Genomic DNA, 25,581 nt, shown 5'->3' on the forward strand with positions numbered 1-25,581 from the left:
CATAGCTTTCCCCTCATGCTGCGACCCCTCCAGCCCCCCAAACAGGCCCCGAGCGAGCCCCAGGGGGGGGGCCTGCTCAGAATTTTTGCAGGGGGGCCCGGTGGGATCTAGTTACGCCCCTGGATAGATCTCTCTCCAATCGGAATCTGATCAGAGAGGGTTCTATTCTGTCCACACACTGGCCAGAGATATTTAAGGCTAGGTGCACACTTATCAGAAACGCAAGTGTTGTGAAAAACGCTTCGTTTTTGCAGCTATTGGAAGTCTATGGGGCGTATGAAAAAACGCATATATGCGTTTTGTATGCATGCGTTTTTAAAAATGCTGGTTCTGTTGCATAATATTCAAAAAAGCATCAAAAACGCACATAATGAAAGTCAATGGGAATGCAATGCATTGTGTTTTGCATGCGTTTTTTCATGCGTTTTTATATGCGTTTTTTTAATTGTTTTGTGATGTATTTCCGCTTCCTGTTGTCTTCCTAGTGATTTGCATAAAACGCAATATAAAAACACATTGAAAACGCACACAAAACGCTAGAAAAACGCATATGCAGAAAAAACGCAAACGCACTAAAAACGCACACAAAAAAACCCCGAACATGACAGAAAACGCCACCTTTCACGCTCTGTTATGTGTGCACCCAGCCTAATAGACTTCAGCAGGGAAGCTATTGAAAATCGATGCAATAGGCTGTCATATCTACCAGTTTTCCGGCTCTGAACAATCAAAATTCTCCATCCAAATGACAATTTTGTCCGATTTGGGGAAAAAGAATCAATCAAATTTGCAATTGGGACAGCATTTTGGGGTATAGATTTCAAGCAAGTGGGAAATTTTAGAGAGGGAAGTCTGGATCATGATGGGGGAGGCCGCCCATAGTTTTTGTTTGGGGGGAGAGGGTATGTGTGTGTGTTGGGGGTTAGGGATGGGAGATGTCTGGGGTGGACCTACCATCATGCATCCTAAAGCCCGTTTCAGGCGGCAGATTACCTGGGGGCGGCGTTGGGGCAAGGATGTCGTGGGGGGGAGGGGGGGGGGGGGTTGGAAGACGTGACACCTGCCCGTCCATGCTTCTTGGCATATAGTATGCAGAAAGAATGAACTTGCTGAGCGTTTTAAAAACGCACCTAAAAACGCATACCGATTTTTTTTGTGCGGTTTTCTGTATGCAAACACACACAGTATGCAGAAAACGCATGCAGAAAAACGTGCCCAGAAAACTGAAATACAAGTGTGTTCACTTAGGCCAGGGTCACACTTTGCACTTAGGGTCACACTTAGCAGTTAAAGTGAACCAGAGACGAAGCACCCTCATGTATTTTACCATATGGATCAGTGGGAACATTAGAGAAAACACCTACCATGCTTTCTGTTACATTTTGCACTGCACAGCTTGTTTCTTATCAGACCTGATAAAATCCCCGACTGAGCATTCAGTCTGGCTTTGCTATAATGACTCAGCTATAATGATTCCTGAGCAGAGCCAGCAGGGGGCAGGCTTGGACTTGAAAAGACATGAGAGAACACAGACAGCTTAAAATATTCCTGAGCAAAGCCAGACTGAATGCTCAGTTGGGGATTTTATCAGGACTGATAAGAAGCAGGCTGAGCAGTGAAGGATGAAACAGAGAGCAGGGTAGGTGTTTTCTCTAATGTCCCCACTGATATATATGGTAAAATCCATGAGGGTGCTTTGTCTCTGGTTCTCTTTAACACATTGGAAAACTCATGCAATTTTGCTAAGTGTATCCCCTGCCATGCAGGTGCTGCTGAGCTGTGCTGACTGGTGCCGGCCTTGGTGGTGATATAGCAGACCGTGTGGCCTGTGCTGCTTTGCATGTATGTACGTAGGCATGTACCGTGCGTGTCGGAGCTGGGTGTGTGCCTCTGTGTGTGGTGTGAGCCATGATCCAGGCTCGGCTGTCTGCAATCCCTCTCCTCATTAACATTCCTGTCCTTGTCCCATACCTAACAAGGCTTTCTGTGTCACGGTAACCCAGGGAAATGATCCAGGCCTCGGGCACAGGGCCCAGCGGAGAGAATGACACTGGGGCATCCACTGTTCCTCCAGCAGGAGGGAGGGAGGACCTCAGAACATCAGAGAGGGGCTGTCTATATCCGTGCTTATGTCATACTATACAGACATTAATAGAGGCCGCAGACATACATTAAGGGGAGCACAGTCTGGGTCAATGCATTGTATATATTATGGGAAACCCAAAGCCAGATAATTACAGATTCACAACGTTTTATAGTGAAAATCCTCCATTGAGTTCAGGGCTACACATTGCATGAGTTAGGAGGACCTGTAGTGAAAATAACATAATGAATAAAGTTGCTTATTTTTTACTTTATTAATTTATAGATTACTTAGTCAGTGTTTGTCCATTGTAACCTATTTCCTCTCCCTGATTTACATTCTGACATTTATCACTGGTGGTGACCTCTTTAGCTTTGCCAGGGGATCTATACGGAACGTTCATTACTTAGAGTTCTATGCACAGAGGGAGATACTGCTTGCTTGGCAGTTGGAAACAGGCGTTATTTCCCACAATGCAATGAGGTTCACAGACAGCAAACTGTCAGGACCATGGTTGTGACATCACACTGTGGGGGGGGGGTTTCGCCACAATATCAGCAATACAGACCCCCCTTATGATCAGGGGGGTATCAGCTACTGATTGGGATGAAATTAATCACTTTGTCCACTGCTACAGTATATCTACGTCATCTGTGGCACCCTCCAAGCCACCATGACGTAGATATACTGACTTGCTTGCAGCCCTGCTGTGCCCGATTGGGTGCGGTTCAGAGCGCACCCCCTGGCACTGTCAGCTGCCTCACTAATTGGTGAAAGGAAAAATGTTCCCTTGTAGCCAATTAGTGACCCCCCCCCCCCGCGGATGAACGATCACCGCTGTAGCAAACAGCGTTAATCCTTCATCTTTCCCCCTCCGCGCCGGATCGATAAAAAAAATGCCCCCTCAAGGAAAATATCTCACCTTACCTGGTTCCTGCGATCATCCTTCAGCCCCAGCTTCCATTCACCATGGTGCACGCAGCCCTGTGATGCCGAACATCATGGTCCCGGCTTGATGACATCTGGTTACCCATAACGGAGGGTGGGGGTAGTGTTCCGAAGGGGGGGGGGGGGTTTGAAATATATTTTGGGGCCCATCAGGGTAACGGGGTGGGGAATTAATAATGGGGGCACATCTGATGGTCCTGGGGGCCATAACCTAACACTTGGGGCACATTTGGCTATAATGAGGAGGGGGCGCTAATGCTGGGTGCACATCTGGCTACAATGGGGAACATTGATCCCGGCGACACATCTTGCTATAATGGTGGGCCCTATTCCGGGGGGCGCATCTGTCTATCTATATGGGGGGCTAGCAAATACGGGGGACAGATCTGGCTATACTGGGGGGCTGATATTTGGGGGCACATCTGGCTATACTGGGGGGGCTGATACTGGGGACACACCTGGCTATCTATCCTTGGGGGACGTAATACTGGTGGCATGTTTGTTATCTACTATAGCATTTTTTATTTTTTACTAGAATTGGTGAAACCTAAGGATTAATGCAATTCCCCCCCCCCCCCCCCTTTTTCCTATTAAAATGCATAGAACATTTTTTTTCCTGGGTCAAAATACCCCCCCTATGAAAGTCTAGTATGTCCTGAAAATACGATATCTAGATCATTTAGGTGTCAGGAGTAGGGATAAAGTTATGGCTGTTTAGATAGGGACATGGCTAAAGCGTCAAAACTGCTCTGGTCCATAAGGGGAAAAGAAGGTCTGGATGCGAAGTGGTTAAATGTGTAAAATGGGTTTAAGTTTCTCTTTAAATGACATCGCCCCCTACTTGTCTGTTATTGTCTGTTATTGTAATTCATCTTTGAATGCTGTTTTTGCTTTATAGTGGACCTGAACTGTTGCACAGGACATGATAAAACATAGAAAAATGCACCCTGTATGTATTTAGAGAGTTTAGCCTACCTTTTTCCCCCTCATCTGTGACTAATCACAAGTGCAATCTGATCTCGCAGCTGGGTGCCTTGGCAGATCTGCTAATTTGTAAACACTGGATGTTAACTCTATGGGCTTGATTTACAAAGCGGTGCTAACCTACTTAGCACGTCTAAAGTCTTTAGACGCGCTAACCAGGGTGCTAAGTAGGTTAGCACCGGATTTCTCAATCAGATCACGCGCTAACTTTGCGCGCGCAAAGGTGTATGCGCGCAAAATTTTACGCGTGCTAAGTCCCATAGGCTTTAATGGGCACTTCGCGCGGAGCGCCCTGTGCTCTGTGCAGTACGCGCGTAAAGTTTTACGCGCATAAAGTTTTGCGCGCGTAAAGTTTTATGCGCGAAAAGCTTGTTTAGACGTGCTAAGGGGGTTTTCACAGGCGTGCTAACAGTTAGCACCGCTTTGTGAATCAAGCCCTATGTCTGCTTCCATGAAAACAGGGAGTAGACACACTGCAGACTTATTGCAGGATTTGTATCAGCTATAACTAGTGGCTGGAAGGTGTCATGGTTAAGGGCTCTGCCTCTGACACAGGAGACCAGGGTTCGAATCTCAGCTCTGCCTGTTCAGTAAGCCAGCACCTATTCACTGGGAGACCTTAGGCAAGTCTACCTAACACTGCTACTGCCTATAGAGCGCGCACTAGTGGCTGCAGCTCTGGCGCTTTGAGTCCGCCAGGAGAAAAGCGCGATATAAATGTTATTTGTCTATTACAAACAAATGTTTTCCTTTAAAAGTTATGCTGTTGCGTATTTTTTAGAGTAGAGAGGAAGTTCTAGGTTCAGGTCCGCTTTAATAGAGTATATCTATTAGTCTGCAGAGGGACAGGCAGTTTATGAGTTACTTTAGCACTTTAGTCGGCACTGAAAACAAGGCCCTCTGCACTAAACAGATGGAGCAGCTGCCTAGCTCACTTATTGTGCCTCTTCCAGTTATTCTCTCTGCTGCCGTGCATTGAGCTGCACCTGGCCTGCCTCTCCTGTCATCAGACATTGATGCACCTTTTGTGAAGCAGGAGATGATGGAAGAGACTGAGGCCAGTGGGTAGATATAAATGTTATAGACAAACCTCACAACCACATGTCCTGCAGCGCAAATACACTCAGCAAATACTCTGCAGTGGGAATGCTGAATCATCACCCATCTCACCTCAGGCACACGCTCGTTAGTAAGGATGACCCTATATATGTATGTATAACCGAGATAGGACGGATTTCAGGCAAGGACACAAAGGCCATGGCCTAGGGCACCAGGAAAGCAAGGGGCGGGCTGAGGGCGGCAGTAGGAGTTAACCTGACAAACATTTGTCCTGCTACACAGTTTGCATGTAGCGGTGGCGGGTGGGTACCAGCAGTTGGAACTGGCACTTGGGGGATGAAGGGGCAGCGAACGAGCACGTAGGCCTCTTTCACAGTGCGATGTTAAAGTCGCATGTTAGAATCACCGCAGACTAACACACAGCAATACTAAAGTCTGTGCGACATTCACAGTGCACACATTGCGTTAGTGTGTAACGTGTAGCGTAGTGCCTCATGCAGTGCGTTATTATTAGCTGCGTTGGACTGTTTGCACATGCTCAGTAAGGACTTAGAAGCATACTTTTCATTGCCTGTATGCTCTACTGTATGCGGCGATAACGGGGCATTAAGTTGCGCTGCGACTTTTTGGGGGCGTTGTGTTGTAATTTGGGTTGCGACCTTAACGTCGCATTAAACCGCAACTTCCTACTGTGAAAGAGGCCTTAGAGTGATCTTTGAGCTGCCTGTCATTTACTGAATGTGCTGCTCGCCAAGGACCTTGTAATCTATTCCCTGCCGTCAGGTCACAAACTGTCCTCAGATGAGCCTACAATGTAATCCTCACCACGTGGTGGGGGGGTTGGTCCGGGTGCAGCTGGTGGTGATAGCGGGCCTTCGGTGGTTAAAGTACATCCTGCGCGCGATCTCCTGCAAACTGCAGCCCCAGGACTTGACGCCGATCGGCGTTAGGCGGTCCTGGGGCTGCTGCGTTAGGCAGTCTTGGAGTGATTAAAGGATACCCGAACTGACATGTGACATGATGAGATAGACATGGGTATGTACAGTGCTTAGCATACAAATAACTATGCTGTGTTCCTTTTTTTCTTTCTCTGCCTGAAAGAGTTAAATATCAGGTATGTAAGTGGCTGACTCAATCCTGACTCAGAGAGGAAGGGACTACAATGTGACCCTCACTGATACCTCTTTCTTGCTCTCAGAAGCCATTTTCTGCTGTGTTTTATAGTTGGAATTTTTTAGCAGTAAGGATCGCACTGTAGTCACTTCCTGTCTGAGTCAGGACTGAGTCATCCACTTACATACCTGATATTTAACTCTTTCAGGCAGAGAAAGAAAAAAAAAGTCTGCCACAGCATAGTTTTTTGTGTGCTAAGCACTGTACATACACATGTCTATCTCATCATCTCACATGTCAGTTTGGGTATCCTTTAAAAGTGCCCCGGATCTCTTAGGATCCTCGCAACACCCATGCTGATAAGAAATGACAACTATAAAACACTTTCCTAGCAGAAAATGGCTTCTGAGAGCAGGAAAGAGATAAAAAGGCTCAATAATTCATAGATTTTAGCTCTGGCATACTTCAAAGAATGTGTCATTGAGCAAAAACAATAAAACAGTAAAAACTTAAAAAGTAGATTTAAATATAAAATAAAACTGTGGAATGTCTTAAAAAGTCATTTTTAGACGAAGGAGGATAGATACAACTGTTTATTTCATTACTTTATTTTCACCTCGGGTGTCCTTTAAAGTCCCATATCTGTCATTGATTACAGGTCTGACCATGGCATAGACAGGAGACAGTTGATTTCAGCCAGGTCCGGATCTCTCCCCGATGCATTTGCAAAGGTTAGATTGTTAGCAGAGGCGGCACAGAACAGCCACACGGCTTGCGTGCGTATGAAGCTTGCGATCTGAGCTGTAGAAAGCTTTATTGAACATAACAAATGCAGCAGTACATTATCACTCAATGCCTTCTGTGCAGGTCCCAACGCAGCCTCTGAGCCACACGTTAGCAGTAACAAACACAGACACAGAACATTTATATCGCGCTTTTCTCCTGGCGGACTCAAAGCCCCAGAGCTGCAGCCACTAGGACGCGCTCTATAGGCAGTAGCGGTGTTAGGGAGACTTGCCCAAGGTCTCCTACTGAATAGGTGCTGACTTACTGAACAGGCAGAGCCGAGATTCTAACCCAGGTCTCCTGTGTCAGAGGCAGAGCCCTTAACCATTACACTATCCAGCCACTACCAATTAGCTGTAATAATCAGGTGAGTCACATACAGTCATTCAAGGAACATTAAAGGACACCAGAGTTGAACTTCTGTATATACTCGAGTATAAGTCTAGTGGTCGACTTATACATGAGTCACGAGCAACACTGAGCACAGTGAGTTATGTGTGTACTAATAGTGACATTCCCATTTGCAGTAATGTACCCTGTGGTAAGTGATACTATGAGGAAAGGAAATGCCAAGAAAACACAGGTCTGAAAGTCCTGGCCACAACAATTAACAGGGAAAGGGGGGGGGGGGGATTCTGGGCTGCATAAAAGGGAATGAATAATTGCAGCACTTGGGGGACAGGAGGGGTGAATGGCTGCAATACTGTATGCAGTGCAGTCATTAACCACTCCTGAGCCCCAAGTGCCAGTATTAACTTTGCTGGGTAGACTTATACTTGAGTCAATAGAAATTTCCATCTTAAGAGGGTTGAATATTGGATTTGACTTATACACAAGGTTGACTTGTATTCAAGTATATATGGTAATAAGGAAAAACAGGGGAGCGGGCAAGTACTGGGAGCTATCCTGATGACGTAGTGAGACTACCTCATGCGCATGCGCAGAGCGCTCTCGGCCATGAGATGTAGGAGGCGCGCAGCCGGGCCAGTGCCTGCGGTGCCAGGGGGAGCGGTGACAGCTTGCGGTACATGCCCCCCCGCTCCTTTTTCATACTTAGTTCAGCTCTGATATATTTAGGCAGCAAAATCCATAAATAAGGAGTTAAAGAAGATGTTACTGGAGTAGATTACGGAATCAACCCAGATTGCCCCCCGGTATAAGTATAGGTAGCCACAGATTCCCACCAGTACAGGTAGCCTTATGCTCCTCCAGTATTGGCAGACTTCCCCTCCCCCACTATAGGAGGCCTTATGTTCCACCAGTATAGGTAGCCACTGATTGCCACCAGTATAGGCAGTCTTATGCTCCTCCAGTATTGGCAGACTTCCCCTCCCCCACTATAGGAGGCCTTATGTTCCACCAGTATAGGTAGCCACTGATTGCCACCAGTATAGGTAGCCTTATGCCCCTCCAGTATTGGCAGATTTCCCCGGTATAGGAGGCCTTATGTTCCACCAGTATAGGTAGTCACAGATTTCCACCAGTACAGGTAGCCTTGTGCCCTTCCAGTATTGGCAGATTTCCCCTTCCCCGTTATAGGAGGCCTTATGTTCCACCAGTATAGGTAGCCACTGATTGCCACCAGTATAGGTAGCCTTATGCTCCTCTAGTATTGGAAGACTTCCCCTCCCCCGCTATAGGAGGCCTTATGTTCCACCAGTATAGGTAGTCACAGATTTCCACCAGTACAGGTAGCCTTATGTCCCGTAGCTATGGGTGGGCCGGGTGGACATGTGTCCCCAGGCGCAGCACTGTGAGGGCGCTCAGCACGGCCATTGCACCCCCACGTGCATGAGAGGTGGCTCGCTGGTTGCCCAAAGTGCCCCGGCTTCTCTCCCTCCCTCTGCACAAGCTTTAACAGCAACAGAATAAGGCCATCTAAAGGGGGCACATCTGGCTAACTAAAGGGGCATACACTTGGCTATTAAAAGGGGGGGGGCACATCTGGCTATCTGAATGGGATGAGGTCGCACATATAGCTATCTAAATAACTTTTGACTCCACCCATGACCATGACCACATTTTGATGTGTGGCCATGCCCATTTTGACCAGAGGGGGGCTAAAACCCTAGCTACGCCTCTGCAGAGATCCGGGGCACTTTTGGGCACTCCAGCCAAAAAAAATGGGTATGGCCACGTACCAGAATGTGGTTGTGGTCATGGGTGGGGCCTGATTTACATGAAGTTAACAGCAGTCTAAGTAGGGCTGCTCAGCAAAATGTTGCATGAACATCCCGTCTCCATTAATAAAGACAACTGGACGAATATATTTGTCCAGTGTAGTTGTGGAGAGTGCACCACCAGTTTGTTACTAAATGAGGCACATGGAGTATCATTTTAATTGGGACGAGTTGTAGAATACATTTTGGTGTGTCTAAAAGCTGTGACCCACAACACATGAAAAGTAGGTACGGACAAACTCAGTCAAACATAAAAAGTCATTTTCAGAATTATGATCAAACTTGGGAAAGTTTTAGCAACACTACAAGAGACATATGTGGTATCATTTTAACCGTGATAGGTAATAGAATAGAGTTTAGAGAGTTGTAGGGTTGAGGCCCATGTCTCCTGTATTATTTTTTGTCACAAACTGAATCAAAAGAAATTAGATTTTGCATATTCTGTACAAAATTAAAGACTTGTAAAATGAAAACAAAGTGACAGAGTATAAAAGAAAACACACATATTGTTACCTTAGGAACCTGGCTTTTTAAATATGTATGCCATGAAGGTATATTACTATTATTTTTGAAAATAAGGTCATGTAATCATCGATAGTGTACAATGACCAGAAAAAAGACACCTTTATTATCAAATACAATATTGCCACCATACATTGTGCTAGGAACATAATCTATATGTTTCAATAACCAGGATGGATGAGCAAATAAAATACGTATAGTCAGCACTGTTTAATGTAAAGCTATAATGGATGAAAATGGAGAAATAGTTTGTTTTTTCTTTTTTTCCCCTTATTTTCCCTTTAAAATGCATAGAAAATAATGTGATTACTAAACAAAATTAACACACGCTAAAAGCCTAATTTGTCCTGAAAACAAACAATATATAGATCATTTAGATGTGATAAGTAGTAATAAAGTTATTGGCAAATGAATGGAAGCAGCACCTGTATGTGAAAATTGCTCTCGGGCTGAAGTGGTTAAGTAAAAAAAAAATGCAAGCTGGGGCATGCTGGGTATTGTGTGGTGCCATGCTGGGTGCTGTGGTGCCATGCTGGGTACTGTGGAGCCTCTAATGGGGCATGCTGGGTGTTGTAGTGACATGCCCCCCCCCCCCCTTCTCAGCAGTGTAGCACAGAGGGGGGAACTACTCATTCCTCCATCCACTCTCAAAGTCTGGGGGCATCCTCTGTAGCTGGCAATCTCAGAATCAGGCTCTAGACCAAGCAGATGGAGATGAGTACTGCTGCCTGAGGTCGGGTGCACACATGGCAGAAACGCTTGCAGAGCGGGAAACGCTGCATTTTATGCAGCAATGTTAGTCTATGGGCCGCAGAAGTACCAGCGTTGCACTTACAATTTACAGTATGCATTCCGCAAACGCTGGCAGTGTTGATTAATATTTAGGCTGGCTGCCAAAACGCACATAATGAAAGTCTATGGTAACGCATATGCATTGTGTTTTGAATGCGTTTTTTAAAGTAAAGATCTCTGATGTGTTTCCGCTTCCTGTTATCTTCCTAATGATTTGCATAAATTAAAAAAAACGCATACAAAATGCATATGCGTTTTACATTAGGGAACCGCAAACGCATTAAAACAAACGCAAAATGCATGAAAAACGCATCTGCATAAGAAAATGCAAAATGCACCAAAAACGTGGTAAGAACGCAATAGCAAAACACAAATGCACCATCCTAAAACGCTACTTTTTCACGCTATGTCATATGTGAACCCAGCCTCACTCTGCCTGGGAGGCATCCGGGGCACCCCAGAATAGATACGGGGCACGTGCCACCAGTGGCGTAGCTAAGGAGCCATGGGCCCCGATGCAAGTTTTACATGGCAAGCACCCCCAAGCACTCTATACATAATAATTGATACGGCGCACCAAAACCTGCCAATGGTGACTACAGTGTCAGAGGTGCAAGAAGAGAATGGGGAACAGTTTGTTAATGATTACTACTATTCAAAGTATCTATAGACGTGATTATTACCAGCACAGGACCAATAGAGAGCTAATACTGTGATAGAGGCTGGACCCTTTGGGGCCCCTCTGGCCCAAGGGCCCCGATGCGGTGGCCACCTCTGCACCCCCTATTGCTACGCCACTGCGTGCCACTGATCTTAGGGGAGGCTAGCAAGGCCCTTGCTACTGCCCCCTGTATGAGGCCGCCTCAGTGCAGACTCAGTGTCTTTGTTGGTCACTGAACTGTTATTGAATCAGAGCCGGGACAAGGTCCTCCAGCACCCAAGGCTGAGACACCAAAGTGCGCCCCTCCATCCCTCCCACCCCAGCCGTCACACACTGATTGCTATTAGACTAAGAGGCGCCACAGGGCCCACAACCTCCCCAACACCTTAATATCTAGTTATCTGGCTTGCAGTCACTGCTATGTATCCCCTTTTCTTATTTCTTTCTGCTTCAAACACAATTAGGAACAGCTGAATGAATTGTGCGCCCCCTCCTACACTGCGCCCTGAGGCTGGAGCCTCTCCAGCCTATGCCTCAGCCCGGCCCTGCATTGAATTACCTCAGCTGACCATAGAGGCTGGAAAACGGCAATCCTCTGCACTCCTGCGAATGTGCGCACAAGCACGGCGGCCACTACACACCACTACACAAAGATTGCCGCCGAGAGGGCTAACATTTATGTCCTGGAGGTCTCTTTCAACTAGTAAAAACAAAGATATGCTCACCTGATGTCATTTCTAAAGGTCTTTGCGGTTGTTTGCGGACTACGATGCGTTAATCGGACATAACCCTTATGCCCGATTAACGCGGGCGTAACCCTTACACTACCTGATGGACGTGTACACACACCGGACATTTTAAAGCACTTTATTCCAATGGTGGAATGTAATGTGATTTCTGCCCTTTAGAGGTTAAAACACAACTCTGCCTCAACTCCGTAATATTTGGTGGGACGTTTGGCATGGATCCCCCTCCGGCATGACCCCATCCAGGTGATAGACCCCTTGAAACAACTTTCCATCACTTACATGGCCAGAAACAGCCCCCGTAGGTTTTGGAATTCACCTGCCCATTGAAGTCTATGGTGATTCGCAGATTCGCAAACTTTTGCATAAATTCGTGTTTGCCGTTCGCAAATCTTACATTTGATGTTGGGCCCATCACTATCCTTTAACATAGCTAGCAATTTTGGAAACAATAGCTTGTACGGGGGATTTGCTATTAACCGCTAAACTCTGAATTTTGAAATGTTAATTATGTGTGACTGTGATTGCGAAATTTTAATTAGCACATCATGATCATTGCTACTGATGTGTTGCCCAAATTTGGTCTTCCCAGAACAGGGTTGTTACTGAAACGTCTCTGAAGCTGTGGGCTGCGGAGGACACAAAGCAGGAAATTGCGCTCTCTGCCTTGTGTTGTGGGCTGCCTGACACACCAATGTGACTCAGACTGCAACTTGTGATGTTTCTGTGCTAAAGCTGTTTTTGCAATATTCATTTTACATTTCATTTCATTTTTATTACAAGAATGTTCACTTGGAGGACTGAAACTGCGATTTCAGACTACTGTGATTTAGAGACGTTTTCTACCACCAATTGCAAACAGAAAATCAGTCTGTGATTTTCCTGCGCTTCCGTGCTTTAACCTCCTGGGGGGCGGTTTGCCTGTAACTGTGTTTTGAGTCCTATGGGAGAAAAGCGCTATAGAAATGTTATTGTATTGTATTATATTGTGTTGAGCAAGAACATTTAGTTAAAAACGGTATGCCTGACACAGTTGCGTGCTGCTCAGGAGGTTTTCAGAGGCATAGGCGTCCCCCAGTATAGGTTAACTAGGTACAGGTGACCCACAGTATAGGTTAGGCAGGTACATGTGTCCCCCAGTATAGGTTAGCCAGGGACAGGTGTCCCCTAGTGTAGGTTATGTAGGTACAGGTGTCCCCAGTATAGGTTATGTAGGTACAGGTGTCCCCAGTATAGGTTAGGCAAGGACAGGTGTCCCCCAGTATAGGTTAGCCAGGTACATGTGTTCCCTAGTGTAGGTTATGTAGGTACAGGTGTCCCCAGTATAGGTTAAGTAGGTACAGGGGTCCCCAGTATAGGTTAGGCAGGTACAGGTGTCCCCCATTATAGGTTAGCCAGGTACAGGTGTCCCCAGTATAGGTTAGGCAGGTACAGGTGTCCCCCAGTATAGGTTAGCCAGGTACAGGTGTCCCCTAGTATAGGTTATGTAGGTACAGGTGTCCCCCAGTATAGGTTAGGCAGGTATAGGTGTCCCCAGTATAGGTTAGGCAGGTACAGGTGTCCCCCAGTATAGGTTAGGCAGGTACAGATGTCCCCCAGTATAGGTTATGTAGGTAAAGGTGTCCCCAGTATAGGTTAGGCAGGTACAGATGTCTCCCATTATAAGTTAGCCAGGTACAGGTGTCCCCTAGTGTAGGTTATGTAGGTACAGGTGTCCCCAGTATAGGTTAGGTAGATACAGGTGTCCCCAGTATAGGTTAGGCAGATACAGGTGTCCCCAAATATAGGTTAGCCAGGTACAGGTGTCCCCCAGTATAGGTTAGGCAGGTATAGGTGTCCCCAGTATAGGTTAGGCAGGTACAGATGTCCCCCAGTATAGGTTATGTAGGTACAGGTGTCCCCAGTATAGGTTAAGCAGGTACAGGTGTCCCCCATTATAAGTTAGCCAGGTACAGGTGTCCCCTAGTGTAGGTTATGTAGGTACAGGTGTCCCCAGTATAGGTTAGGCAGGTACAGATGTCCCCCAGTATAGGTTATGTAGGTACAGGTGTCCCCAGTATAGGTTAGGCAGGTACAGGTGTCCCCCATTATAAGTTAGCCAGGTACAGGTGTCCCCTAGTGTAGGTTATGTAGGTACAGGTGTCCTCAGTATAGGTTAGGTAGATACAGATGTCTCCAGTATAGGTTAGGCAGGTACAGGTGTCCCCAAATATAGGTTAGCCAGGTACAGGTGTCCCCCAGTATAGGTTAGGCAGGTATAGGTGTCCCCAGTATAGGTTAGGCAGGTACAGGTGTCCCCCATTATAAGTTAGCCAGGTACAGGTGTCCCCTAGTGTAGGTTATGTAGGTACAGGTGTCCCCCAGTATATGTTAGGCAGGTACAGATGTCCCCCAGTATAGGTTATGTAGGTACAGGTGTCCCCAGTATAGGTTAGGCAGGTACAGGTGTCCCACCGTTATAAGTTAGCCAGGTACAGGTGTCCCCTAGTGTAGGTTATGTAGGTACAGGTGTCCCCAGTATAGGTTAGGTAGATACAGGTGTCCCCAGTATAGGTTAGGTAGATACAGGTGTCCCCAGTATAGGTTAGCCAAGTACAGGTGCCCCCCAGTATAGGTTAGGCAGGTTTAGGTGCCTTAGTATAAGTTAGGCAGCAATAGGTGAGCTAGCATAGGTACCCCCGATCGGGGAGTGGGGGGAATGCTACTGTGCGGCGTGCACGCTGCAATCGCTGGACAGAGGCACAGTAAGTAACAGTACCAGGGATCAGGGGGTGGAGGGAACCTATGCTAGCTCATCTTTGCAGGCTAACCTAAACTGAGGCACCTAAACCTGCCTAACCTATACTGGGGGACACTTCTAACTGGCTAACCTATACTGAGGGGACACCTGTAAATGGCTAACCTATAATGGGGGACACCTGTACTTGGCTAACCTATACTGAAATACACCTTTACCTGGCTAACCTATACTCATAGGCAAACGGAGGGGGGGGATTACAGCTGCCCAGAATCCCCCTCAGAACAGGGCCTGTGCAGTGTCTGAGGACAGGCACAAGTTGAGACACCAGAATATCTGCAGGTATCCTGCAGCTCACAGCACTGCCCCCTTTCTTTCCCTGCTACAGTTGACTTTTTGGATATTGGATGTAGCAGCAGCATGTGTACAGAGCATGGAGCAGCAGCGTGTGTACAGAGCATGGAGCAGCAGCGTGTGTACAGAGCATGGAGCAGCTCTGGGGAACTTAACAGAGTCAGTAATGAGCATAGCCCTGTGCCTGCTGTGCTAATGCTTCACTTTCCCTTTCATTACCAATGTTGGCTGTCCTCATTATTATCTGTATCCAAACTGCTTCTAATTGATACCGCTGTTGGTCGGTCAGTTGGACGGGGAATTGCACTATGTGTACCCAGCATGACATCCTACCATATTATTATACGGTATTGTGCGTGGCTGAGGGTGACCTTTCAGGAATCCCCCCTTGAAAATCCTGGGTTTGCCCCTGATACTGGAGGACACCTGTACCTGGCTAACCTATACTGAGGGACACTTTTACCTGGGAGCAATATAGCTTAGAAACCGCACTGATTGGAAACTGAAGCTTAGCTTTCAATGTGCACTCTGCATCACGATCACGCACGTGTGTGTGTGTGTGGGGGGGGGGTCTTATGCGCAAGTCAGCTTATACACACCATTGGCGTGCTGATCCCTTGTCATGTACCTCCGATTGTGACGTTCCCCGGGCATCAGATTTGATCGGTTTAAATGACGACAGGGTCACGCAGCGTCATCAGCATCTGGCGCCAAGCTAATTTCTTTGTTTTGGTTTTGAATTCAATACAATAACCTGTGTGGGGAAGACAGATGGGCACCACAGGACAGGTAATGTATAAATGCACACACAGGGGTAAATTTATACACTAGGGGGCAGTGGCGAGACGGCGGACATGGATGATTCCCAGGAGATTTCATGCTGAAATCGGTGGGGAATTGGCCCACGGTGTTTGGGCAGCCGACAGATCTCTCTCTAATCAGATTCCATCAGAGACAGATTTATCTCTTGGTCAAATCTGCCCATCATCGCCTGATGTATGGCCACCCTTACATTCAGGGGGCGTAACTAGACATCACTGGGCCCCCCTGCGAAACATTGGATGGGGCCCCACAGGGCCCCCCTCGCTCTCTGCACAGGAAAACTGAGGACCAATGTGTTTTCCCCATGCAGATAAAAACACTTAGACTTAAAGGAAATTTCAGGCAATCTATGCTACCCCTAGATCTACTTACCCGGGGCTTCCTCCAGCCCCTTGCAGCCGACACGTCCCTCGTTGCAGCTCTGCTCCCAGTACATACATACACACACAGCCATATTATTTTACTACATGAGAGCACATGCTATATGGAGGAACAACAATGACATGCTGAACATAAGATATAGTATTCACTGAAACTTTGGGAAAACATTCAGAATGTCACTGATTGATACTCTTATTATGGGATCTTGGACAACAAGCTCTCAATGAAGCAGCAACAGTAAGACATCAATCTCCATTCTGCTGTGTTGTAAAAGTAATTAGAGGCCATAAGGTCATTAGCCTGTGTGATAAGAATCTAGGAATCCTTTCAGAGTGAAAAAGGGAAAGTCTATAACTTTTTTTCAAAACGTGACTCATTCTTTGTTAGGTTGTACATGCAGTCATCAGATCTTTGCAGCAGTGAGGACAGTGTACAAATTCCAGAGTGTGTATAAGTCCTTATCTGTTTGGTGGACACATGCAGTCAATATAACAATGGTGTGAGAGCAGAATAGGTTTTTTTTCTCTCGGTGCCCTTAGCTGTCAGTCTCTCAAACTTTTCCCCCCACGGGCCCCCTGGGGCTTCTGGGCCCCCCTGCAGAGGCATCCCTTGCAGGGTCTATTGTTACGCCCCTGCTTACATTCATGTTAGTGCAGGTTGAGCAGCTGCATCTTGGAAGTGTAAATGATGAGAGGATTTGGAGAATAATTTTGAAATTTAGTTTGGATTTTGTGTTTCAAACTTTTATTATACTCAAAATGTATACTAGACCCTTGCTTGACACGTTCTGGTAAGTTACAGGAAAAAAGCAGAAACTGAACGCGAGTGAGGTTAGATATTCACTAAAAAAATGCTTGCACCTAAAGTTGGCCACACACCATATAACTTTTTATATTTCTTTTCATTTCAAAGATTTATAATCAGGCTGGATAGCTTACATGTTAAAGGACAACTGAAGCGAGAGGGATATGGAGGCTGCCATATTTATTTCCTTTTAAGCAATACCGGTTGCCTGGCTCTCCTGCTGAGCCTCTGCCTCTAATACTTTTAGCCATAGCCTCTGAACAAGCATGCAGCAGATCAGGTGTTTCTGACATTATTTTCAGAGCTGACAAGATTAGCTGCATGCTTGTTTCTGGTGTTATTCAGTCAGACACTACTGCAGCCAAATAGCTCAGCAGGGCTGCCAGGCAAGTGGTATTTTTTAAGAGGAAATAAATATGGCAGCCTCCATATTCTTCTCACTTCAGTTGTCCTTTAAGAGCTCTGCCTCTGACATAGGAGACCAGGGTTTGAATCTCAGCTCTTCCTGTTCAGTGAGTAGACCTTGGGCAAGACTCCCATACACACATACATTAAAAAAAAGGCGCTTGAAAAAAAGGGCGCAGGGTTTGCCGCTAGTAGAATCTCAATAACATTAGCGATATTCTACTACTTAATTTCCATAGTAAAATATTGGTAATTTTTACGGATATTTTACTATGGCTAAACCTAACCCTACACTTACACAGAACCTTCCACCAATGCCTAACCCTAAGATCCCCCTGATGGTGCCTAACCCTAAAATCCCCTCTGGTGGTGACTAACCCTAAGATCCCCCTGGTAGTGTCTAACCCTAAGACTCCCCGTGGTGGTGCCTAACCCTAAGACCCCCTTGGTGGTGCCTAACCCTAAGACCCCCCTGGTGGTGTCTAACCCTAAGACCCCTGTGGTGGTGCCTAACCCTAAGACCCTAAGACCCCCCTGGTGGTGCCTAACCCTAAGACCCCCTTGGTGGTGCCTAACCCTAAGACCCCCCTGGTGGTGCCTAACCCTAAGACCCCCCTTTTGGTGCCTAACCACTAAGCCCACCCCCGCCTGCTGGTGCCTAAGCCTAAGACCCCCATGGTGGTGCCTAACCCTAAGACTCCGATGGTGGTGCCTAACCCTTAGAATCCACAGGTGGTGCCTAACCCTAAGACCCCCTCCCAGTGGCGTAGCTAAGGAGTTGTGGGCCCCGATGCAAGTTTTACAATGTGGCCCCCAAAGCACTATATACATAACAATTGATACGGCGCACCAAAACCTGCCAATGGCAACTACAGTGTCAGAGGTGAAAAAAGGGGATGGGGAACTGTTTGTTAGTGATCACTACTATTTAAAGTATCTATAGAAGTGATTATTACCAGCACATGAGCAATAGAGAGCTAATACTGTAGTTGAGGGAAGGTCATTCGGGGCCCCTCTGGCCCAAGGGCCCCGATGCGGTGGCTACTTCTGCACCCCCTATTGCTACGCCCCTGCCCCCTCCCCCAGTGGTGCCTGTAACCCTAACCCCCCCCGATGGCGCCTAACCCTAAACCCCTACCTAAAGCTGCAATGTGCGGCAATCAAGGTAAATTTCGGTACCTGTTGGCGCCCGATTATTGGTAATGATGTGAAATAATCCTGAGTGCCGGGCTTGTGCACCCAAATTTTCTTTCTTTGCCGTTTAGTCACGGCTTTTATAATAGGTGCCTATGGCAGTGTCGTTTTTTCCTGCTTTGCCCTAACACTGCTACTGCCTATAGAGCGCACCCTAGAGGCTGCAGCACCAGCGCTTTGAGTCTGCCAGGAGAAAAGCATACATGTTCTATGTCTTGTCTTCTTTCGATCGATTGTAACATTTGAAAAATCAGACCAATGTACCACACACCTGTTAAATTTTTCCCCAATTTTGAAAATTTATAGAGCCTATACATCAAAAAATTGACAATCTATCCTACACCATTCAATTTTCATATCATTTTCAATAACAGCTGTTTCCAACTGCCAAGCAATCAGTATAAAAAAACAACCTTTTAGCCTATCGCAGTGTAAAGGCCCATACAGACGTCGGATTTTTCCGAACGACTGATCGCTCAGTCTTATCACGCGAACGACAGTCTGTACACACGCCCGATTTGGCGTGCGGACGACTGAATGACAGGACGTTCAAACGACCCGTCGTTCGGAAAAATCCTACGTCTGTATGGGCCTTTAGGCTGGTTTCACAGTGGGACGTTACAGGCGCACGTTAGAGCAGCCTGTAACGCACCCCACCGCACAGCAATGAAAAATCAATGGGCTGTTCACAGTGCCCACGTTGCGTTACATAGTAACGCTGCGCCACCAGACAACGTACTGCATGCAGTACTTTCTAAGCGGCAGAGCTGCATTAGACTGCTTGTACATGCTCAGTACGGGTGGGGTTTTTTTATTTTGGGGGCGGAGAGGAGGCGGGGAGAGGCTGCTACGTAGCCAGGCACATGGCTTCTTAATATTCACTGCACTTGCAGTGTTTTCTTCTTGGAGCGGCCGCCAGGGGCGTTTCTAGGGTCCCTGGAGATCAGTGGCACCTGTGGGCACCAGGAGGGGAGGTACAGCGCGCGCCGCGGCAAAAAATGGGCGTGGCCATGCGGTGAGTGGGCGTGGCCCTGGGTGGGGCCAAATGTACATGAACTTAGCAGCGGTGTAAGCTACGGATAACGGGCCTGCCCATCGAAATATTGGACGGAGCCCCCTGTCCTTTATTTCGATCATTTACAATCAGTATAGGCATAGATCAAAGATGTATACGCACATACAATTTTGATTGGTCAATCACTGACCCCCAATTTCCCACCCCCGTGCAGTAAGTGGGCCAACAGACAATGAATTTTATGAACAGAGCTAAAATTGGCTAATCAAAATTGTATGTGTGTACCAGGCTTTACAGCTAATACTGTACATACTGAAAGTAGCAGGGATCAGCATACAATACAGCTGGTTTACAATCAATAAAGGCACAGAGTAACACCTTACACTGTACACACTGGAGGTAAATCAGCACACAGTGCAAGCACTAGAGAACAGCGTATACTGTACATACTGTAGGCAGCAGAATTCAGCACACTGCAGCTAGCGTGCCAAAAAAATGACGATCACGTTGTGTGGCGTGCTTATCGCGCCGCACCAAAAAATGGGTGGGCCATGGACCAGAATATAGGTGTGGTAACGGGTGGAGACAAATTTACATGAACCTAGCAATGGTGGGACATCAGATTAGGACAGTGGTGGCGAACCTTTTGGAGGCCGAGTGCCCAAACTGCAACCCAAAAGTCACTTACCGGTATCTATCGCAAAGTGGCAACAGCAATTTAAACTAAATACTGTACAAACGTTTTAACTCATACATGAACATTATGGAAAATCCAAGTTGAAAATAAACTGTGAAGATAAACAATTTCATCCATCCTACTCCTGAAAAATGTATTCAATTTTTTAGAACCTCCCAGTTTTATTTTCTGTTTTAAAACGCTAAAAAAGTAGGTTTAATGCTATTGTCTCATATGATAAGGATTCAGCTTTTCCCATAGTCTCGCAGTTAGCAATCATGTGACCCCCAACAAGACATATTCAGCAATCATGAGGCCCCCAACAAATCAGGAGGCCCCCAACAAGACAAATTCAGCAATCATGAGGCCTCCAACAAATCATGAGGCCCCCAACAAGACAAATTCAGCAATCATGAGGCCCCCAACAAGACAAATTCAGCAATCATGAGGCCCCCAACAAATCATGAGGCCCCCAACAAGACAAATTCAGCAATCATGAGGCCCCCAACAAATCATAAGGCTCCCAACAAGACACATTCAGCAGTCATGAGGCACATAAATAGACAGCATTTCACATAAATAGGCAGAATGCCCCCTTAATATGGTAGCCCCCCCAAGTTAGGTAGTGAGTGACAGGGACCCCCAGGTTAGCTAGTGAGTGACAGGTGCCTCCAGTTAGGTAGTGAGTGACAGGGACCCCGATAGTGAGTGACAGGGAGCACCTTTAGGTAGTGAGTGAGTGCCAGGGAGCCCCTTTAGGCAGTGAGTGAGTGCCAGGAAGCCCCTTTAGGCAGTGAGTGAGTGCCAGGAAGCCCCTTTAGGCAGTGAGTGAGTGCCAGGAAGCCCCTTTAGGCAGTGAGTGAGTGCCAGGGAGCCCCTTTAGGCAGTGAGTGAGTGACAGGAAGCCCCTTTAGGGAGTGGGTGCGTGCCAGGGAGCCCCTTTAGGGAGTGGGTGCGTGCCAGGGAGCCCCTTTAGGGAGTGGGTGCGTGCCAGGGGAGCCCCTTTAGGGAGTGAGTGAGTGCCAGGAAGCCCCTTTAGGCAGTGAGTGAGTGCCAGGAAGCCCCTTTAGGGAGTGAGTGAGTGACAGGGAGCCCCTTTAGGGAGTGAGTGAGTGACAGGGAGCCCCTTTAGGGAGTGGGTGCGTGCCAGGGAGCCCCTTTAGGGAGTGGGTGCGTGCCAGGGAGCCCCTTTAGGGAGTGGGTGCGTGCCAGGGGAGCCCCTTTAGGGAGTGAGTGAGTGCCAGGGGAGCCCCTTTAGGGAGTGAGTGAGTGCCAGGGGAGCCCCTTTAGGGAGTGAGTGAGTGCCAGGGGAGCCCCCTTAGGGAGTGAGCGAGTGCCAGGGGAGCCCCTTTAGGGAGTGAGTGAGTGACAGGGAGCCCCTTTAGGGAGTGAGTGAGTGACAGGGAGCCCCTTTAGGGAGTGAGTGAGTGACAGGGAGCCCCTTTAGGGAGTGAGTGAGTGACAGGGAGCCCCTTTAGGGAGTGAGTGAGTGCCAGGGAGCCCCTTTAGGGAGTGAGTGAGTGCCAGGGAGCCCCTTTAGGGAGTGAGTGCGTGCCAGGGAGCCCCTTTAGGGAGTGAGTGAGTGACAGGGAGCCCCTTTAGGGAGTGAGTGAGTGCCAGGGAGCCCCTTTAGGGAGTGAGTGCGTGCCAGGGAGCCCCTTTAGGGAGTGAGTGAGTGACAGGGAGCCCCTTTAGGGAGTGAGTGAGTGACAGGGAGCCCCTTTAGGGAGTGAGTGAGTGACAGGGAGCCCCTTTAGGGAGTGAGTGAGTGACAGGTAGCCCCTTTAGGGAGTGAGTGAGTGACAGGTAGCCCCTTTAGGGAGTGAGTGAGTGACAGGGAGCCCCTTTAGGGAGTGAGTGAGTGCCAGGGAGCCCCTTTAGGGAGTGAGTGAGTGCCAGGGAGCCCCTTTAGGGAGTGAGTGAGTGCCAGGGAGCCCCTTTAGGGAGTGAGTGCGTGCCAGGGAGCCCCTTTAGTGAGTGAGTGAGTGAGTGAGTGACAGGGAGGCCCCCTCTCTAGCCGCCGCTGCTTCCCCCCCTACCTCTCAGCAGACCTCAGGATCAGCGGCGACCCGACCAGATGTACGAGCGGGCGCTGGACGCACCCGCTCGATATGCGGAAGTGATGTCACTTCCGCATATCAGTGCGGGCGCTGGGTCCTAGCGCCCGCACGATTGGTCGCCGGCTCGCCGCCTGATCCTGAGGTCTGAGACGCGGCGGCGGCGGCTGGAGGGAGCCGCTGACAGAGGGGGCAGCGGCGGCCGGGAGATCCGTGGCACCCCAGGAAAGATTGGGGGCACGTGCCCCCCTAAAACAGGGCTAGCGACGCCCCTGGCGGCCGCTGATTGGCTGGCGGGACCACGTGATGCGGAGAGCTCCGCTCGCGTGGTCTCCGCAGTGCCTCCGACAGAGCTGCTTGTAACGCGGCTCTTGGTAGCGTCCTGCTCCAACACCACCAGGCTGTGCGTTAGGGGCACGTTATGCGACCTTAACATCCCCTCTAACGCAACGTCCTGGTGTGAAACCAGCCTAAGTGTGTGTGGTTATAAACAATAGCAGTTGGTGCTGTCTAGTTTTTTTCTTGTCTTCCAGTAGTAAAGATGGTGACCTGCAGGCTTGTTTTGGATCAAACAACATGAACAAATTACATGGCGAATATCAATCATTTCTCGATCCCTCTTCTATTCTTTTGCTTCTCACTTTGTAATGTATTGATTTTTTTCCCCTTTTCATTAAAGTTCCTCTTTAAATAGAAAAAAAGACATCCATGCTAGGAGATGACAACAGACTCAGCTGCTAACTTGTGCTCATAGCTCCCAACTGTACCTCTTTTGGAGGGTACAGAGCCTTCCCTCTGTCCCTCTTTCCATCCCCCTGTCCCTCTTTCCTCCTCATTTGTCCCTCTTTCAGGACTTTGTCCCTCTTTCAGGACTTTGTCCCTCTTTCTATGTAAATATATTTATTTTTATACTGAAATGTGTTTAATTGCCTCTAAACTTTATTCTCATCTTTTAAATTGATATATTTCTTATTTTCAAATGTTAATATGAAGGATAATACACCAGAATAGAAAGGATTGGTGTGTTTTTGAATTACAACACATTTCTTTAGGCTACTTGCACACCAAGACGTTGCGTTAGGTGCTACGATAAGGTCGCATAACGTGCACCTAATGCAACGTATGGTGGTGCGGGAGAGGACGGTAGAGTGAGCCGCGTTAGGCGGCTCTATCCACATAAGGTCTCCCAGAGTGGCGCTGATTGGCCGGCGGGACCACGTGATGCGGAGCGAGACACTCCGCATCACGTGGTCCCGCCGGCCAATCAGCGGCCACCGGTGCAGTGAATATTAAGTAGCCATGTGCGCGGCTACTGTAGCTGCATCTCCCCGCCTCCTCTCCGCCCCCCACTGAGCATGTGCAAACAGTCTAACACGGCTATAGCCGCTCTAACGCCGTAGCATGCTGCACTTTCGGCAGAACGTGCAGCTTTACATGTAACGCAACGTGGGCTGTGTGAACAGCCCACTTGTGTTACATTGCTGTTCGTTGGGGGAGCGTTACAGGCGCACTAACGTGCGCCTGTAACGTCTTAGTGTGTAAGCAGCCTTAATGAAAATTTTATAGTACGCGTGTCTAGGGGTGTTTTGGGGGCGTGATCAGGGGTGTGGTGGCAAGGGCATGGCTAAAGTGTCCCTCTTTCTCACCTCAAAAAGTTGGGAGGTATGCTTGTACTAATTATACAAATCCTTATTGGAAAACAATAGCACATAAAAAAAAACATTTGAAAACCAAAGAGTAGGTGAGGGCTGAGTATGGTAACAGTGGAGGAGAGTATGCAGCAAATATAATCAATAACATTCCAAGGGCACAATGTGCATAATAAACGGTATGTCCCAAAACAACCACATGTCCTGAATACAACCACAAAATAAATGCTTGTGGCCCAAATAGTATGTTTGTATGCAGTGCTGCCAATACAATTATTCAGTACATCCCCCTGCTGCAAAATACATAGGGATATATGCTGGCCGATTACAAATCAAACATGAGCAGTCAGGCAGAAAATAAGAGAGAGAAACTGGGATACTGGCAGCGATATGCAGAAAAGGACCACCCTGTACTCAGTAACGTAACTATAAATCATGGCATGGGCCCCAGCAAAACTTTCATGGGGCCCCCAATGTTCATACTTACCCCTTCACTTGCCAAACACTTGTGACCCTCACGGCCTGGGGGCCCATCTCAAAGGGTCATGAAACAAATTTAGCCATCTTGATCTTCACACCCAAGAACAGCCACAAAACCACCGTATCTGAAGGATGGACCCCTTTATTGGAGGTATCAAGTAGTAGTTGGGGCCCCTTTACAGCTCTGGGCCCCCCTGTGGTCGCAGGGACTGCACCCCTGTAGTTACCCCCCTGCCTGTACTGTCACTCAGTCCCCCCGAAACATCTGACGCTTTCTACGGCAACCGCCGCTTTACAAAGGTGAATGTCCCCTCGCCAAGATATTGCGCTGTCCAAACTTAGCACCCACCTTGCCCCCCCTCATGTCCTTATTAGGACAGGTAGTCGGTTGAAGCTTGGCCACGCCTCCCTTCCCCAAAAACTTGTAAAAGTCAGGCTGAAGGAGCGCATGAAGCAGCAGCGGTCACATGACATGTTTTCCTAAAAATTACGGTATTTACAGTAGGTAATTCTCTTTTCTGTCTGCAGACACTAGCAAAGTGATTTAGTCTTCCACAATAATTACAGTTCCTGCAAATCCCTGCATTGCTTTGTGCTCTCATTCTGGGTGTCTGCTCCTTTCTGTTCTGTGACTTAAAGAGAGTCTGAAGCGAGAATAAATCTCGCTTCAGACCTCATAAATAGCAGGGGCATGTGTGCCCCTGCTAAAACGCCGCTATAGCGCGGCTTAACGGGGTCCCTTCACCCCCAAATCCCCCTCGATACACCGGGGGAGCGCTTCCTGGTTGGGGCAGGGCTAACCGCCACAGCCCTGCCCCACGCGCGTCTGTCAGCGCGTATCTCCGCCTCTCCCCCGCCCCTCTCAGTCTTCCTTCACTGAGAGGGGCGGGGGAGAGGCGGCGATGCGCCGCTGACAGACGCGACTGGAGGCAGGGCTGCAGCCGTTAGCCCTGCCTCCAGGAAGAGACAGCCAGCGACTTTTTTACGACACACTTTTGCGGGGGGTGGGTTGGGGGTGAAGGGACCCCCGTTTAGCCGCGGGATAGCGGCGTTTTAGCAGGGGCACACGTGCCCCTGCTATTTATGAGCTCTGAAGCGAGATTTATTCTCGCTTCAGAGTCTCTTTAAAGAGG

Source organism: Hyperolius riggenbachi, chromosome 8 (assembly GCF_040937935.1).
Source record: "Hyperolius riggenbachi isolate aHypRig1 chromosome 8, aHypRig1.pri, whole genome shotgun sequence".
In the NCBI taxonomy this organism is placed as follows: Eukaryota; Metazoa; Chordata; class Amphibia; order Anura; family Hyperoliidae; genus Hyperolius; species Hyperolius riggenbachi.